The sequence below is a fragment of the Lathyrus oleraceus genome, chromosome 1, assembly GCF_024323335.1.
Source record: "Lathyrus oleraceus cultivar Zhongwan6 chromosome 1, CAAS_Psat_ZW6_1.0, whole genome shotgun sequence".
NCBI lineage: Eukaryota > Viridiplantae > Streptophyta > Magnoliopsida > Fabales > Fabaceae > Lathyrus > Lathyrus oleraceus.
Window position 1 is genome coordinate 35,219,863 of NC_066579.1, and position 13,143 is coordinate 35,233,005.

Below are 13,143 nucleotides of genomic sequence, written 5' to 3' on the forward strand. Positions count from 1 at the left end.
AACATACCACACACAAAAAGAATAAGCAAAATGTGTGTCCTAATCTCATCCATACTCATGTCAAATTTTCAATCAACTAGCATTAGGACTTTGAGATGTCATAGGCCAAATGGAATGAATGAATGAAGAAAGGGAATAAGATGAAGTGGGAGGGGAATGAATGAAATCACATATTGGTCAAAGGAGGACTTTTACCAAATTAATATTATTCATTCATTTTGGGAGATGGAATGTACATTCCATCAACCCCCTAAATCCAATGATATTAATTTGACAAAGTCAAATCAACCTTGACCAAGGTCCAACAACAAGATTCAAACTTAAACAAAGTCATCACAATTGGTCAACAAATTTATTTGACATTTATTCAATTAAAAATAATAAAATAGTGCATTTAAATTAAATATGGTTTGTCCAATTCCTAAAATCTCATCAAAACACCAAAGAAATGGTCATGAGATTTATCATGGGTCAAACAAGATCAAAGGACCTTGGAGAAAAAAAAATCATAATTTTTGGACATTTAAAAATATTTTTAAACAATTAAAAACAAATGGAAAATCAATTAATTCATGAAAAATATTAATAATGATCCATTAAATAATTTTAATTCAGAATATGAAAGAGAAAAATATTTGAATTTTTTTGGTGAAAGTCCCAGAATTTTTGGATCAATATTGAATTTAATATGAATTATTGAAAATAATGCAATTAATATAAAAAATCAAAAAATCAAAAATACGTGGACCATCTGATCTCCCTCATTAATTGAGGTGGCATATCAAATGGTCCCTAGCGTGCGTTTCATGTGGTCACTAGTCAACTGTGCTGCACATGTGATAATTAAAACCAACGCTTAAGATTAAAACAAAATGAATGAATCATGTGGTTCAGAGCCCTGCCAACGCATCGCCGGAGCCAGAGCTCCGGTCATCTTCTCCGGTGGACCTCACCAGACTGGTCCACCATCAACCATCACCAAAATGAAAAATAAGGACATGATTTTAAAGTAAAAATGGTACTGAGCTCGAATCTGGCCTCAATTCACTCTAATTCCAAGTATATTGAGAGATACATGGAGTTGAAATTTGAGGTACATGAACTGAGTTGCTTCGATTTGGCCTCAAAGCAACTCAATTTTCTTGCCTACGTTGGTAGGACTTCAGACAACCAAAGAATCAATAGAATTGAGCAAGAATTTGAGAGAATCGAAGAGTTCAAAATTTCTGGAAAATACCTTCAATGGAGGTCTGGATTCAACTGATCTTGATCTTGCTTGTGCTTGATCTCACTCCACTTGCTTGCAGGAGAAGGATTAGATGGTTAAGAGGCTGTGGATTCCTGGAGATTTGAATTTCAAAACAGTGGAAATTCAACCTCAAATTCAAGAGAACTTCTCAGGTTTATCCTTTTCAAAGTGAGGGTTTGAGATGGGGGATCAAAGCTGGCGCGAGTGTCTGTCCATTTCTGAGCAATTGAAGCTCTATTTATAGCCAAAACAGTTGGTAATTGCACACTTCAAATCACTTTCCAATTTTGGCAAATGGTGATGCAAGGGTGCATGGGCACACACAGGCCCATGAAATCATTGCTTGAGGTCCACAAATGAATGTTGGATGGTCTTAATTGAGCTTGGATTGCAAGACAAGTGTGCATTGATGTTTGAAGTTTGATCCTTGCCAAGTGATATCACCATGTTCAAGCCATGCGCAACCTATGCATTCTTTGGAAAGGTGAGATCAAGAGAAACAACTTTCATGTTCAACACTTTTTCATTTGGAGCTTTTAACTTGGAGAAATTTGAGGTGGAAGTTTGGAAATGTTTTAAGTGTCAAGCCATATGTCTCAATGTTCCACCTTGCTTAACTTTTTATATGAGCTTTAAATGAGAAACTTGTATTCATAAAAGTTGTAGCTATTTCAAAGACCTTCAAAATGGTCACCAATTTCATGTCATTTGGATTTGAAATAATATAGTTATGCATTTTTGAAGTTTGGAAAAATCACTTGTTCAATGGTATAGGTCAAAAGTGACCTATAATGTAACCTCATATCACATGCTCAAAAAAGTTGAATTAGCTCCCACTATAAACATAAAAGTTGAAGTAGACACATTGAATTTGATTTTGAAACATGGAAATCTTTCATCTCATAAAAATTGAGCAAGTTATGGCCTTGGGAAGTTGACTTTCATCTCATAGAAAATGATTTTACAAGCAAAACTAGCTATAGGTCTCAACATGAAAGTTGTTTGGAATGTAATTTAGAGAAATTTTTCTCTTAGAATCATTTTCATATGATGAAAATTGTAGGAGATAGGGTCTAGGGAGACCCAGTTTTGATCAGATGAATCCATCTGGCCAACCACCATCAACCAACTTGCTAACTTCCAATTCTCTTGACTTTATTGGCTCATGGTAGATCATATATGCATGAGATGATGAATTTTGAAGTGCCCCTTGAGAAATTTGATCAGATGGTGAGATAGCTTGTTGGAGAAGTTACTCAAGATACCTAGTAGAACTAGAGTTTCCAAGGCAAATCACCCTCAAACTCTTGAAGAAAACTTGATCAATATAACATGTAGAGATCATTGGGACTCATATATGATGTTCATAACCAATCTTGAATCAATTCTTGGTTGTGCTCTTTGTTCATGAGGGTCTCAAACTCTATATGTGAACTTGATGAATCAAGGAAATCATGTCGTTCCTAGAAAAAAGTTAGACAAATGCAAAGACATATTTTTGGTAGTTTAGTTAGTGAAATGATAAAATACAAGTATGATATAATCACAAAGTGCTTGATGATCTCTCCCAAAACAAACCCAATGAAAAGGGGTAAGGAGGATGTCAAGACATGATCCCAATGCTAATGCTTATGATGAAATTGCATGAGTGATCTTAGGGTCAAAATTGGGGTTATTTTGGATTTTTTTTGAAAAAATGATTATTTTAGAACTTATTTTAAAAATTGTGATTATTTTTTAAAAAAATCACAATTTCAACCATCATAATATTGGAACCATCTTTTTCCACCACTATACTAAAAAAAACATTTGTTCTTTTCATAATAAAATAGTTTTGAAAAAAAAGTTTTTGCCAACTGTAATAGAAAATCATTTTTTACCCACAAATCAATTCCCATAAATATTACAAAGTGTAGTTTTCAATATTCATCCTTCCGTCAGACCTTCACACCAGTTATCATTCGTTCAGGTCAGTACACAAAGATCCCAAACACCCCAGGAAAATCGTGGGAGACCTCGAAGACAAACTAACGCACCTGGATGTGGAACCGGGGGACGTTTCGATCGGGTCGGTCATTAAATTTTTGTCAATCCCATGTAACATTTATTATATCATGAATAATTTTTTTTACATTATTTTTTATTATTTAATAAATAAAAAAATAAAAAAATAATTGTAAATTAAAAAAATAAATAATACAAGGGTGTATGTGCCAGATGAATTGCCGCATACACCACATGCAATAAGCAAACGACATAGGGATTGACGCCTCCTCATGAGGCAGCCAATGCATGTGCCACTAAAGGTGACGCCTCCTCTTTAGGGAAAGCGGATGCGTCAGTTCATCTAGCACATCTGTTTTTAAAGGTGATTATTTTGGATTTTTTTTTAAAAATGATTATTTTAGAATTTATTTTGAAAATTATGGTTATTTAAAAAAAATTACAATTTCAACCATCATAATATTGGAACCATCTTTTTCCACCACTGTACTAAAAAAAACAATTGTTCTTTTCGTAATAAAATAGTTTTTGGAAAAAAAGTTTTTGCCAATTATAATAGGAAAATTCAACAAAATCAAGCATAACAAAAATAATGATTATAATCAATAATATCACATAAAATATGTAAATCATTTTTTACCCACAAATCAATTCCCATAAATATTACAAAGTGGAGTTTTCAATATTCATCTTTGCTATTGACCAAAAAAAAATTCTTCCTTGCTATGTTTTTTTTAATGTTTTTTTTGAAGTTTTTGTTTAAATTATAATTATTAAATTTTGGTTTCCTATGGAGATTACAAAATTTGTTTTCTTGGTTATATAAATTCTAATAAATAAAAATATCTTTATTTTATAAAAATTAATTTAAATTAAACTTATTATTGTAATTAACGTTAATTTATAATTTCAATTTTTTTATAAAATAATGTTTCTATTATTAAATATTATTTTAAATTATAATATTATTTTTATTTTTGATTAAATAACGTAGAAAATTTGATTAACTAGCGCTACAGTGACACATAATTTAAGTTTATCAGTACGTAATTTATTTTTAAAAAATTAATCAAATTAAAAATACTAATGGTAAATTTTTAATTATAAATGTTGCAAAAGTCGTATTTATAAATTTATAAAAAGTTTTTTAAAATATAAATTTGTTTAAAAAATATATATAATTTAAGTTTCCAAACAATTATTGAAATTTTGAATATTTGAGTTTAACGAAATTCATTTGAATCATGTGGGGATAGAATAGTATTTTTAAAATCAAAGTGCAAGCATTTAGGCTTTTTCAATAAATCAAAATGCAAACAACCTAGGCTTCCATTACTTGAAACAATAAAGTGTGAGAGTGAGGATAGTGGTCACTGACTCACAATATAGGACAGGACAATAAAGTGAGAATAGTATAAATTTGTTTTCCATTTTGGGTTTAGAATACAGAGAATAAAAACAAACCAACAAAGTGAGTATATTGAAAATAAAACAACACGTTTTTTGAAATAATATTAAATTTGTTTTTCATTTTTTGTTAATAAAAATATATTTGTTTATTCAAAAGAAGAATAGTTTTTATTACTATAAAAATTGTTCATTAAAGTTAGCTCCAATTCACCGTATCCTCCATGTGATTTTATGTCCGTTAGTTTCTATTTTTATTTTATATATATTTTTACAATGATTTAGAATAAATAGGAAGAAAATAAAAGAGAGAAAGAAAAGAAAAAAAAGGATTTGGATGTAAAAGAAACAATGGTAACTAAAGTCTTTTTTACTAACTAGCTATTTATAGTTAATCGTTGGGTGTGAAGCATTAACACTACCACCTCACAATCCCTACTACTACCAACTCATAAAATTTAAAATATTCACAGTGTGTTAAGTTGTAAAGAAGTGTAGTAGTACTAGATTAGACAAAAACTTTCAATTTATTCCTGACTTATTATTATGTTAAAGCTTCATAAACCATGGTATTTTGTTGATTTTTGCCATAAATAAATTCAATTTTGGAATTATATTTTATATATATTTAATTTAAATTAATATTTAAACTAAATTTTGTAAATATTTCTCTAATTTTGTGTTATATATGCCTTGGAAATAATTTGGTTTGAATTTGTATTTTAGACATATTTAATTTAAATTAATATTTAAAATAAATTGGAAATATTTCTGTAATTTAGTGTTATATATGGCTTTAAAAAATTTAGTTTGGATTTGTATTTAAGACATATTTAATTTAAATTAATATTTAAAATAAATTGGAAATATCTCTATAATTTGGTGTTATATATGACTTAAAAATAATTTGGTTTGGATTTGGATTTTAGATATATTTAATTTAAATTAATATTTTAAATAAATTGGAAATATTTCTCAAATTTGGTGTTATACATGGCTTAAAACATATTTGGTTTAGATTTGTATTTTAGACATATTTAATCTAAATTAATATTTAAAATAAAATATATGGTTTTTCTCTAATTTGGTGTTATGTATGGCGTAAAAACAATTTGGTTTGGACTTATATTTTAAACATATTTAATTACATTTATTATTTAATATTTAAAATTAAATTGAAATTTTTTCTCTAATTTAATGTTATTAATGGCTTAAAAACAATTTGGTTTGGATTTGTATTTTAGGCATATTTAATTTAAATTAATATTTAATATAAAAAATTCAGAATCTTTTATTTTAACTAGAATTTATTGATAATAAATTGATCATATCATTGATCTTATTTTATTATAATAAATTAGTCATTTGTTTATTTATTTACTTAATAAATTTGTTCTTTTAATGTTTTAAAATGTGTACAATGTAATTATGGATAAGGAGGGTATAAAAGAATTTAATAAAGAAAAAAGATATAAGTGTGATGTAATAAATATCAGTTCTTTGTAACTTTTCTGTCACAATGTTATAAAAGCTTGTAATAATATTTTAATTTTTCGATCACAATGTTGTAATTGAGGTTTTGTAACAATGTCAATTCATTGTAATTTTTCACTATATGTTTTAACACAATAATGTTCATACCAGAGCTTGTAATTTTTCTGTCACAATGTTGTAACAATGTTGTAAATTTTGTTGTAATCAAACATAATATTTCATTAATAATAGTAATGTATCTTAAGGTTACACATAAAAGTTGTAATCCGTTACAATATTACAACGTAGGTTCATTACACACAAAAAATGGATTCATCACACATAAAAATTGTAATTTATTACAATATTACACAATAGTTTCATTATAAAAAAAAAGATTCATTACACACTAGGTGCATTAAATGACTACATTAATCTTGTGGCTTTTGTGATCTTTATTTCAACATATTTGGTTCTTGTATCGATCATTTCTTTTGTTTATTTGTCTTGTTACTTCCTTTGGATAATTTTTTGTTCGTCGTTGTTTTTCCTTTGCAAGATCTCGAATTTTGCCTACAATTCTCACATATGTTACACTTTATCATTGTTAAATGCCTTGGTAATACATTTTTTGAACTCGGTTCATCATTAGTTTTATTTCTCTTCTTCTTCAGTCTATCCAGAGCTCGGCTCATGACCGGTGGATTAATTGGTTCCCCTTGAGCCATTAGTCAAAGTCTTGGACCATTGGAGAGGAGAATAATATAGGAATATGTTGCCATGAAGCTTGTTTTTCTATTGATAGAAACAAAACAAAGAGTATATAAGTAACATGATATTACATATAGCAGCAATGCAACACTAGTTTAAGTTCAGCGCATTCCAGTGCATATCAGACACATAGAAGTAGAGCAACTCTAGTTCAAGTTCAGTGCATTCTAGTGCATATCAGACACATAGCAGCAGTGCAACACTAGTTCATGTTTACTGCAGTGCAACACAGTATTAGCTCAGTGCATGGACATAGGTTCAACACAATAATGTCAATATATTACGAGTTCATCGCATGGACATATATTACGAGTTCAATGCATATCAGTTCAGAGCATATCAATTAAATGCATACCAGTTCACTGCATATCAGTTTAGTGCATATCATTTCAATTCATACCAGTTAAGTGCATATCATTTTAGTGTATATCAGTCCTGTTCATACCTATAATAAGCCGAAACATACGGATCAACTTCAGCCTTGTTGTGCAAAATATAAACTATGGCATGGACACAAGGAATAATACTAAAAACCCATTTACGACAAGCACAATGATGTCATTGTAAGTCCACCTCATAAGTTTCCATACTATAAGACCCCAATTTTGGCCATAAGATCTCTCATGGCATCATAACATTGCATTTGCCAAGCCTTAAGGATCATGAGCATCTTGGCTTCTTCCCTTTGGGTGGGACCCCTTATGAGTGGTTTGAGATCACCAAGCATGCTTGAATTGTATATTTTCTTTTCTCATTTTTTTTATTTGCTAACCAAAAGCACAAAAATATGTCACTAACATCTTTTGTTTGTAGCTTGAGCAGTCACAAGATCTAAAAGCTTCTAGGTGATCCTTTGTGCAATGATATGGCCAAGAGAAGATGAAGGCAAGCATGGCAATGATTCCCAAAGGTCTCGTCCATCAAATATGCCTCCCTAGTATCTCAATTCATCATTTTTTATCAAAGCAAGTCAAAGGGTTTGAGGTTTGTGAAATTCTAGTTAACAGACTTTCGATGTCACACGGGATGTTATGACATCCAATTCTGCGCAGACAAGAATTATGCAGAACTTAAAAGGTAAGTGCAGTAAATAACACAAGGAATTGTTTACCCAGTTCGGTGTCACACACACCTACGTCTGGGGGCTACCAAGCCAGGGAAGAAATCCACTATCAGTAGTGATAATTCAGACCTTAAACCAACTGTTTAACCCTATCACTTAATACCTACCAAATGCAATTTCAATCTTACTTTAAGATCAGAGTTCCTACTCACTCCCCCTCAATCACCTCAGTGATTACAACCTTTAATTAAGATTAAAGATAATTGTGAAGTCACACTTCAAACAACTCTTGATTGTGCTTAACAGCTTTAATCAAGATACACAACACTCACGCTTAAAAGCTTCGAGTGACACAACACTTACAACTCAATGAACACCCTATACCAATGCAATCATCTAAGTGATAATGGCTTGGCTAACAAGATACACCTAATACAAGACACACATAAAAATACAGCAGCGAAATATGATCTAAAATCCCCGAGTTCTGAATGAAGGATCGCCATCCTTTTATATTGCAGCACTTGGGCCTTGTACTTGTATTTCCTGATATTAAGGTCAAGCAAGTTAACCTAATTTCCACATATTAGGGTACTAACAAATAGGCTATTTGTTAGGTTCATTAATTGTAGCTTAGTTGTTAGTTTCCTGGATTTTAGCTCAGCTGTTGACTTCCTGAAGAATAGCCTGAGAAATCTGCTGAAATAGAAAAACTAACCAACCTACAATTTAGCATATGCTGTCAGGAATGAATGTCACAACATTCAGTTTGACGTCCACATCATAGACCATATGCTAAGTCTGTTTTTCCTGAAAACAGACTGTACAAAGTGATGTATTGTACAGGACCACTCAGTCCTTACTTCAGTATCAACTTACATTAATAAATGTCACAATATCCAATTTGACATTTACACAAAGAGCCTTATGCCATGGTTTGTTGTTCTCCTGAAGAACAGACTGAGATACATACTGAAATGTAGCAGAAAACCAATCTGCCTATTGTTCAGTATATGCTGTCAATGACGAATGTCATAACATCCAGTTTGACATTCAGACAGTAGGCCTTATGCCAGGTCTTTTATTTCCTTGATAAACAGACTAAAAATAAATACTGAGTTATAACAGAACACCAACTGTTCTATTCCTCAGTATCTGCTGTCAGGGATGAATATCATAACATCTAGTTTGACATTCAGTAAGTCTTGTATTAGCTAAACCTGTAGCATACTACTCAAGTATGTCATGATATCAGTCAAGACATCAGAGTACAGCTAGATATTCTAACACACAATGCAGTCAAACAAACATCTCCACAGGATGTCATGACATCAGTCAAGACATTAGAATCCAGCTGGTGTTTTACCATAAAATGTAGCCAATCAAACATCTACAAACTCCCCCTTTGGCAAATTTTTGGCTAAAACAACTTGGCATCACAACAGAGTACACAGCAGCGGAAAACAGACATCTAGCAAAAAAACTAGCTAATACACTTAGAGCAGCAGCACACTCACACACATAGAAGTTAAATAAAAACTTCACATATCAGCACACATACAGAAGTTAAATAAAAACTTCTAATAGCAGCACACATAAACATGTAGCACCTCAAATTTGCACCTATCATTGTACATACATTTTCATATTAGGTCATAGCATATCATGGTCCATTGCATAGCATTGCATTGCCTCTTTTGCCTCAAGTGCAAGCCAATCAAGGAATTAGGTCAAACTGATCAGGAGATCAGTCAACCAAGCAAGCAAGTGCATTTCTCAAGGAGCCAAGGCCCTAGGGTTGTTCCAACATGTTCATATGTCTTGGGACATCATTTGAAGTCAAGTTCTCAAGGAATTAGGGTTTGGAATTCATCAGAAGAGGTTCAGTCATCCAAAACCCTAGAAAAGTCAACTGTTGGTCAACTGTCCATTTAATCAGTGATTTGATAATGGAAATTGGTTTGAGAGGTCTCATTCATGTCCAAATAGGCCTCATGTATCATGTCAAACACCATCATGGAAGAATTTGAAGCCAGATCAGAAATTTCCAAAAATGGAAACTGGACCTGTAACTGAAACCTGCCCAAAATGGAAAGTCTTGATCCTCAAACTTACATCATGATACAAGCTTCAAATGAATTTTTGCCCAACATGAAAGTTGAAGATCTTGTTCTCCCATTTCCAAAAAAGTCCAAGAACTCTCAATTCCCATGTATGGTTGGCAAGTTATGATCAAATCATTTTCACAAAATCTTGAACTTCAAAAGGCCATATCTCTCAAACCATTTGGCCAATTTTGGTGGGGTTTTTTCCTACAAGTCACATTTGTTCCCCTCTTTCCAAAAATATAAATTTCATACACCAAAACCTTGCCAATCAAAATGGCATTTTTTGACTTGTCTCATTTAAATTCAAGTTTGACCAAGGGTTGACTTTTTGATATAATCATTTTTTTTTACCATTTGGCCAATGGAAATAGCTCAGAAATTTGCTTTTGGTCATGTTGCAAAGCCATTCCCATGAAGTACATGTAGCCCATGCTAGCTTGCTTGAAACTTGGAAAGAAAGTACAAATTCAACCACCATATCCCACATATCCATGAACCATGCTTGGTACCATCACATAGCAGATTTTATGATCATTTTCTGTCATTGGAAACCACTAATAGCAGCCACATTCTAACAGAAAAAAAAATCTCTCTCTCTCTCATTTGGCTCATTCTTCATTTTGTAAAGTCTGTCAAAAACTCCAAAGAAACTAAGCCTTGCCTGGCCTAAAACATCATTCAAACAACCTTGTGAGCACATTGCAACCTTATTTTTCCAACTGGAAGCTCCTCTCCCACTGCTGTTTTAAAGAGGCATCGGCCATGGCAGCATTCGTGTTCCTCCATTTCAAGCATCATTGAGCCAAAACAGCTTCACCATTCACCTCCTGGGAGTTGTTAAAGCATCTGTTTCAAGCCAAAGCCTTCAAACCATTGCTGTTTCACAAACTGCTTCAAAAATAGGTAAGATTTCGAATCCTCTTTTTTCCAAAATCATGGTGTGTAATGCGTAGATCTCTTTATCCTGATCATTATGAGCTTTGAGTCACTGAAAACGGTTGAGTATTTGTGGAGATATGTTGTCTCAAAGTTTCATATGTGAATGTGTTTTGGTTTGTTTCTCTCATGCTAGCATAAATCATTGAAAACTATTGTTGGATTGTGAACATGTGATGGAAGATGCACGTATTGGTATACCTGTTTTTGAATTTGGAGAAAATTTTTTTTGACCTGGGTTTGTAGTGATGAACATGTATATACTGGACATTTTCTTTTTAACATGAATGCTGTAAATATTTTTTCTGCAACATGATGCTGAGACTGCTTTCATTTGCCACGCCGTACATCCGCCTGGGTTACTTATTGGCTGCGCATGTGGCTTCATGAAGAAACACGTGATATTGCTGTACGCCTGGCCCACACTTATGCGCTGACCCTCTCTTTTTAATGAACACGTTGCTACTGCTTCATTGGCATGCTTTGCTTTTTGTTTTCGCGTTTGTATATATGCCTTGCCTTGTTTCCAAATAAATGCCAAAAGGCCTGGGGCGAGGAGGATTCGAACCCCAGACCTTTGCCTCAAAGCTTCAAATACCAAGTGTTTTACCACTGGGGCGCAATGCCAATTCAGTTATTTAAACGCCTTCTATAAGATATATATTAAAGAGGAGCACTATTTCATGGCCATGCGCAAATCACAGCGTGCCACGTCCCCAAATGCAGCACACCGTTTCATTTAAATGTCCCAGGAATTACGCATATGCCACTGCCGGATTTAATTACCAATTAATTTAATTTCTTTTGCAATTTTTATTTCACTTGGCATGGCTATCTTCAAAAAATCATAGAGCTCTCAATTTTAACTCAAATTTCATGGGAATTTTTGTGTTGTGTTCATCACAATCTCTAGTTTTTAATCATATTTTTTCCAGAATTTTTGGATCAATGGATTTTAATTGTTATTAGGGTTTGTGACATGTGACCAATTTTTGTACACTTTGCCAAAACATTTGTGAAATGATGATACTTTATCCAATGGCTCCCAAATTTTTTGTGCTTAAACTAGACACACTCATGGTAATTTTGGTGTAGAGTTTGTGAATTTATCATTGCTGGTTTGTGAGATATGATTTTTTGAATTAGGGTGTGACAATTTGTGTCACACCATTGATGTCCAACTTGATGATTTTTGATACCATGCTTCTTGACCTCCAATTGATCTGATTTTTTGCATGAACCTATTTTTGTATGTCTAGTTTACATGTGAATTTTCTTGGAATTATTTGTGGCATTTCCTAATTGTTTGAGATTTTCTCCCCTGTTTAGTCATATGTTGACTTTTTGTGACACTTGTTCCCATTCCATTTGTGAAATTCTCATACTTTATTGGATGGACATGAAATTTCACATGAGATAACTAGACATCCTCATATTTTCCATGGTTTTAGTCCCATTCATTTATCATACACCATTTCTGATTTATGATTTTTCTAAGTTGATGCATGTTTGGTTGACTTCATTGAGCATGTTCAAAATTGCTTTGACTTTCTGATTTTCATTGACTGCCTTCCACTTGTCCAAATGAGATGAAATTTGACATGCTTACCATGCTGTGGGTTGTGATTGATCATGATTTATTTGGTGATTTTTGGAAATGTTTAAGATTACTTTTGATGCAAGTCTTGCTGTTGACTTCTATGAGCTTCTAAATGCCATGTTTTGACCTAATTTGTTCATGAAATGATGATGATGATTGATATGAATGTGAACCCAATTGGTTGTGTTTCTTAATGGTTTGAACATGATTTTGGATGCTTGCCCTTTGCTGTTTTGACTTTTCCATTCCTTTTTGACCCTAGGCTTGTCCTAGTGGTCCTGTTACTCACTTTTGAGCTTGTGTTTTCAGGTTGACCAACAAGTGACCAATGAGACCATTTCTTTTTGATTGAGCTTGCTTAAATATCCTTGTCTAACTTGTTTGTTTTGTAGGTGGCTTGGCTCACATGCCTTGAGCCTTGTGCCTTGCACATCCATTGGCCCCCAATTAACTGTTGATGTCTGTTTCTTTTTGCTTTGTTTTGAAGTTGCATACTAACATCTGCTTGACTATTTCAGGTGCTTTTAGCTGC